The following is a 7145-nucleotide window of genomic DNA, read 5'->3' on the forward strand; positions in this document are numbered from 1 at the left end:
CTTTCAGGAAGTCTCAGCTTCTCTACCCCAAAACAGCCCAAGAGACCCCAAAGACAAATGGAAATAAGCTGGGTAAAGAGGGAACCTGGGAGAGAGCATTCCACATGAAAGGACTAACATGTGCAAAGGCCCAGAAATGGGAACTCGACCTCCTGGGAAAGAAGGTGAAGTGAGTAGGGCGTGGTGAAGGAGAGACTGAGAGGTCGAGGGTGAGGTCAGAGAGGCGGGCAGCACCCAAACACTGCAGGCTTTGTTTTATTCTGAGTGCAGAATTCAAGCAGAGGAGTGACCAAGTGTCTTTCTGGAGGTTGTGTGAGGGACGGATCAGAACAGGGCACCAGCAAACAGTAGGCTGGATGGCCCACGAGCGAAGAATGCTTTTCACATTTTTAAACGGTTGAAAGGAATCAGAAGAAGATTTGGTGATGTGTGAAGGTTTTAAGGACAAATATCAGTGTCCATAAAGTTTTATTGGAACACAGTAACACTCAACTTGTTTATGTATTATCTATGGCTATGGCTGTCTAACAGCAGAGTGGAGCGCTTGGGGTGGGGATCACAGGGCCAGAAAAGCCTAAAATGTTGGCCATCAAGCCCCTTACCCAAAAACCACGTGGCCCCTGTATTAGAGGGAGACAAAAAGAGGCAGACCATTTAGGAGGTCCCTTCAGTCATCCAGGCACCAGGGACAGGGGCTTATTCTAGGCTGGTCACGGTGCAGCTGCTCAGGACGGGGACTGAAGAAGTACCCGGGGGAAGGAATCGGTAGAACTTGTGGATCGGTTGAATGTGGATGGTAAGGGAAAGGTACATTTCAAAATGAATCTCAACCTGTGATCTTGGATTGGATTCTGGACCAGAGAAGGACAGGACTGGGGTACTTGGCAATATTTGAATAAAGTTTGTAGATTAGATAATAGTATCATTAGTACTGATTTTCTCATCTTTTTTTTTTTTTAAGTAAGCTCTGTACCCAACATGGGGCTTGAGCTCATGACCCCTGAGATCAAGAGTCCCATGCTCCACCGACTGAGCCAGCCGCGAAATCCATAATTCTCTCCTCTTGATCATTGTATTGTACTCATATCTGATGTTACATTCAGGAAATTAGGGACGAGTATATGGAAATTCTTTGTAACCTTTTCTCAACTCTAAGTCTGAAATTCTGTCCAAGGGAAAAGTTTAAACATAAAACAAATAGAGATGCCTCACGGGTGTTTACCTTGAGTCTCGGCACAGAAGTGCCACTTACCCAGGCGGTGGAGATGTGAAAAAGGCAGGAGAAGAGCGGAAAGTCAAGACTTCTCTTTTGGATATCGTAGGTTGAGACGCTGAGATGTCCAAGTGGGTGTGTCAAGAAGGCGGGGCCGGACATCACCCGCGAGCCAGAGGAAGGTAGCAAAACCATGCAACTTGACCGCAGGCTGGGAGCTCTGTGGCTGAGGTGAGGCAGGCCAAGGCGGGTGACGGCGGACACGGGGGTGCACATGTATGGAGTGTCTGCAGCACAGCAGACATTGCGTTCGGCCCTTTGGTACCCAAGCCTTGCGACAACCCTAGCCAGCAGGCCTAATTCTTCCCAGTTTCCAAAGGAAGGAACAGACTCAGAGAGGTATTAAGATTTGCTCAAAGAGGGGTGCCTGGGAGCCCCATTCATTAAACCGTCTGCCTTCGGCTCAGGTCATGGTCTCTGGGTCCTGGGATGGAGGTTCACATCGGGCTCCCTGCTCAGCGGGGAGCCTGCTTCTCCTTCTCCCTCTGCCTGCTGTTCCCCCTGCCTGTGTTCTCTCTCTCTCTCTCAGCGCACTCGCGGCTGAGACTGGGTGTGTTGGTTTCCTGGGGCTAACAAAGCACCCCGGACTAGGTGTCTCAGAACAACGGAAATGTCTTCCTCTTAGAGTTCCAGAGTCCGGAAATCCAAAATCAAAGCATCGGCAAGGCCATGCCATCCGTCCCCAGGCTCTGGGGTCTCCGCTTTCCTTGCCCTTCTCCTAGCTTCTGGTGGCCGCCAGCAATCTGGCAATCTTTGGCACGTAGCTGTATCACTCCCATCTCTGCCTCCATCTTCATGTTGTCTTCTCTGTGTGTCTGTGTGTCTGTCTGGGTCTCACTCGCCTTCTGCCTCACTGGGTTTTTTTTTGTTTTGTTTTGTTTTGAAGTATAGCTCACACACAATGTTACATTAATTGCAGGTGTGCAATACCGTGACTCCACAACTCAACACATCATGCTACCGTTTGCGGCTGTTGTTGTCTTTAATTGAAGTGTGATCGACACACAATGTTCTATTATCTCTGCCTTGCTCTTACAAAGATACTTACCACTGGATTTAAGACCTACTGGGATAATCCAGGATGATCTCCTCCTTAACTACACCTACAAAGATCCTTTTTTCTAGATAATTCACAGGTTCTGGGAATTAGCATATGGATTTCTCTTTTCAGGGACCACGACTCAACCCACCACACCAGCCTGGAGGAGGCCACAGCTGTCAGCCTCGGAAATTTAGTAAAATACGACATGAACTTAAAAAAGCAGGCTGCCTTTCAGAGATGTTCTTCGTCCAGTTTCGCTAACGTGCCTCTTTGCAGAATAGATGAGCCGCCTCCATGCTGCCAACACAAATGTGGCCTGGTCTTCTAGGCAGCCTATAATTATGACAAAGCTCTCAGACTCCGGGGCCTTATGTCACAGGGAAAGCCAAGCACGAAGGGGAATGTACAGTAAATGTGTCTGCGGGGATGCGCCCTGAAAGTCTGAAGTGTTGGGGAGGATGTGAGTGGATTTGGACCAAGATAGCCTCCTCCAGGCCATTGGCTTCACCAGAAAGAACCACAGCTACCCAAGCAGCCCCCTGCTTTCCTCTACAGAGAGAAACTTCGCTGCGGTTCCTTGGGCCAGTTTTCTGTCATATGCTCCAGGAGCGTCCATGTCCTAGTTGGGACAGGAGCCAAAAGCGGGGCAGTGGAGACTGGAGTGGGAGGATGGGAATGTAAGGGGAATATAAATGCAGTTCCCCCGGTCCCACGAGCATGTGATTCATCCCCCCATAGGCAACCGGCTTGGCTCTAACACAGACAGAAGCATTTTTATTTCTGCCACTGGGGATTTTGAGAGTCTTTGGAAGACAGGGAGTGGAAGGCACTGCCAGAATTCAAACCCCTGCTCTCCGATTCTCTGGGCCCCGCTCTCCCCATGATGGCTACCTGCCTGGTGCGAACTCCTGAGGATGGCAAAGAAGCTTCTTCACCACCCCTTTCAGAGCTTATCGGTCAATAGCATATTGCCAGGAGATTACATAACAACTGCTATTTGTAGAACACTTTACAGCATGCAGAGTACTTTCACACAGACTATCTCAGCACCCTGGCAGTTGCCCTGCAAATCTGGCTGCCTAGGGAAGTTTCCTGGCATCCCGCACCTACGGTTTCGCATGACATGATATTGATTTAGAGTGTGGATGGTGCCTTATGCCCCACAGTGAAGACAGAAAGTGGGGTTTGGGGGGTGGTTTTTTTTTTTTGTTTTGTTTTGTTTTTTTTGGTATTTACACCACTGTCTGACACTTCCAAAGCTATCCCAAATTATATTTTTGAAAATGGATGCTATTCCCTAGAGGGTGGGAGCCATGCTTTCCTTTAGCACCATTCCAGAATTTATTCTATTTGGGCACTGAACGATGTATTGGAGAGGCCAAGGAACAAGGACGTTGGAGGCTGTATTCAGGTCTTTCTGATCCTTGAGGAGGAATTTAAACTTCAGCTCCCTGCAAGCTCTGCAGAATCCTTGAGGCTGTCATTTGCAAATCACTGGAAGCAGTAACAGCGTGGGAAGCCTGCACACACCATCCTCGTGGATTATAGATGGTTCTGCAGACTCAGCAGAGCTTTTGGACCCATAGACGGCTCGATCAGAATCAGTCATGTACCGGCCTGCACCAGAGAAATGATTCCTACTACATGGAAATTTCCCACAGGGAGGCCAGAGTGGAAAGCAGGCACTGGTTTCTGCTGCTTTAACAGCAGCTCACAAGATCCCAGATTTTAAAACTGGGCAAAAGACCACTGAGTACCTCCTCTTGACTTTGTGATGACGAAACTTAAAAGTGAAAGGAGGAACCCAAGAGACATCATCTAAGAACAATGCTCTTGCCACTGTGCCATACTCTTTGTTCCAGAAAACACGTAAGCCACATATTGTTTTGCAGATCAAAGAAACTGGCATTATTTAGGGTCATGCTCGTGGGTCGTGCCCGGCTTCCAGTGTGAACACGAGACCTTCGTTTGCTGTCACCAGCAGCTTTCGAATGAATTGCCATGTGATGCCTTATGTCAAAGGTAGTGTCACAGATAAGACCAAAACATTTATACACAGGGCTTCATAGCACAGGCTCGCGGTGGCAGGAAACCAGAGCCAGGCTGCACCATTCACTTCCCTATCAGATTAGTGGATCAAAAAATATGTATTAAATACTTTTGTTCACCTGCCCCTGATGGTTCATCAGATGGGAATGGATGACATTAAGTCCCTAGACTGTTGTTTCGTGGTGAAACACAGCAAAACCCAGGGTAAGAATGCTGCAAATCACAACCTGAAACAAAACACTTTCCTGGCATGTTCAAGGCGGGTGTCCACTACTCACGTGTATTTGTTTTGGTTTTGTTTTAATTCACCATGGAGAACCTCCCAATCCTAAAAACAGATTCTGGGAAATCCTGGAGTTAAGCAGGACATTTCCTCTGCTCATGAATCCATCACGGCTTATTATTGCATCCCTGCCTTCCCATTTCCGACTCTCTCTGCCTGGAATATTTTCCCCCACCCCTTCTATCTCTCAAGATTCACCTTAAGTATGGGGCGCCTGGGTGGCACAGCGGTTAAGCGTCTGCCTTCGGCTCAGGGCGTGATCCCGGCGTTATGGGATCGAGCCCCACATCAGGCTTCTCCGCTATGAGCCTGCTTCTTCCTCTCCCACTCCCCCTGCTTGTGTTCCCTCTCTCACTGGCTGTCTCTATCTCTGTCAAATAAATAAATAAAATCTTTAAAAAAAAAAAAAAAGATTCACCTTAAGTGGGCCCCTTCTCTGGGAAAACCTCTTTGACACTGTTCCTTTTTTTTTTTTAAGACTTTATTTATTTATTGGACAGAGAGAGACACAGCGAGAGAGGGAACACCAGCAAGGGGAGTGGGAGAGGGAGAAGCAGGCTTTCCACTGAGCAGGGAGCCCGATGCGGGGCTCGATCCCATCATGAGCTGAGCCGAAGGCAGACGCTTAACGACCGAGCCACCCAGGCACCCCTGATACTGTTCCTTTTTAAGGCTACTCCACATTGAGTTAGCGTCCTCTTTCCGTGCCCACCCCCAGCCCTGCCTGAACCCAATGCTTCCTCTCTCGCTAACCTCATCACGCCCAATTGTAGCTATAGGATTGATTACCTGTCTTTCCCACCATAAAAAGCACACTCCATGGGGGCAAAGAGCATTTGTCATTTCAGCATTCTTTTTTGCTGGAATAGTGCCAGGAACAGAGTAAGTTTTGATAAATGTCAGTAGAATGAATGAAATTTGAATTCTGCCTGACATTCAACCTCCCCGTCCATCTGGCCTCTCGGAACAGATCATCAATATGACGAACTTTCTCCTCTTCAAGCTGCCTCCTACCCTACTCATAAATGTCAATGCCTCCAATCAAACAGCATCAAGAACATCCCTGTAGTTGAACTTGGGGTTTACCGCTCGATGCAGCAGAGACTGCATATGGTGGAACATCTCTGTAAGAAGGTGTTAGGAGGGACTTGTAGGATTTGGTTTGTGTTGGATGATTTGCATAAGGGTTCAGGAAAGCGGGGCATTGCTCTGGATTGGAGGTTGTCAGGAAATGGGGGTGATTCTATGATAATAAATCTTATCCACAAGGTGGGAGGAATGAAGCAAAAGCAAAGTTAAAGCCGTGATTGGCAAAGAAGCTGCTTTTATTTTAGCCAAACTAATAGGGCGATATTTGGTTATTTTTGTGGTTTGGACAATATTCTTACTTCTGCCTGTGTTCAGACATGAGTGATCATGTTGTTGTCTTGATCGATCATGGTCACAGAGTGGCCTTGTCTGGTGTTGTTTTGTGCAATTGTTTATTTCGACAGAACACCAAGGTCTAACTGATTTACCAGGCCAGTGTCCAGATGCCAGGGCCTGCCTCTCTCTTTCTCATAACTCATACCCATTCCTAACTTTTACCAAGCTCTTCTCCTGCCTAGGATCTTCTTCTCCGTCCTTCAGCCAAACCTACTTAAATTCAATTTGAACTCCACAAAATCCCATCTTCCCCGTGAGGCTTTCCTAAATACTTCTTTCTCCATTGAATTATCTTTTTTGAATGCATCTAAAAGTCTTGGCCAGCATACCACAATTTAGTATTCAACCGCCTTCTCTCTGGAATGGTTTGACTAGTTTCACGTGTATTTTTCTTCTCTGCTCTGTAGGTTATAAGCCTTCCTAGGTCATTTCTTACATTTCGGCATCCCCCTAGAACTGAGAACCTTGACGAGTGAAACTAATGGCAGGTCTGAGTAAAGGGGGCAAGGCCGCTTCTGTGACACAGCTCTGAAAACACAGCTACAAGCCAGCAGGGGAGAAGCCACAGGCTTGCCTTTCCCCTAACACTCTGACCTTATCTTTCCATCTTCCCATCAAGAAACCATGCTTGAATTTTTCTTTTGGAGCATTCATTTCTTCCCAAGAGTTATTTCTGGAAATGTCTTCTGTCACTACCTGTCCGTTAGTGCGGGACCTACCGTTAATGCATTGTTGTCTCCTCTCGCCCTTCCATAGCTCCTGGGACGGAGTTTAGCGGATAGAAGGAAAGGCCCAGCAGTCCTCCACTAGCCGCAGCTCCTGTCTGGCTTGTCGCAGAAAGCAGGGTACATCCGAACTGTCTCCTCTGGGGCCGGGTAGAGAGTTACCTATGAGAGTCAATGCCTTGGCCTCTGGCTTAAATCAGGGCACAAGACCTCTAAGACGGGTTAGCCTGCCCGTCCTCCAGCTCATCATTACTCCCTAGGCGGGACACTCAGCAGGTTTGGGGAAACCGTATTTAAGAGCTTCAAGTTTCAACCACTCTGCACAGAGAAACTGAGATTCGGGGGAGC

The sequence above is a fragment of the Ursus maritimus genome, unplaced genomic scaffold (genome assembly GCF_017311325.1).
Source record: "Ursus maritimus isolate PB19 unplaced genomic scaffold, ASM1731132v1 scaffold_23, whole genome shotgun sequence".
Taxonomy (NCBI): Eukaryota; Metazoa; Chordata; class Mammalia; order Carnivora; family Ursidae; genus Ursus; species Ursus maritimus.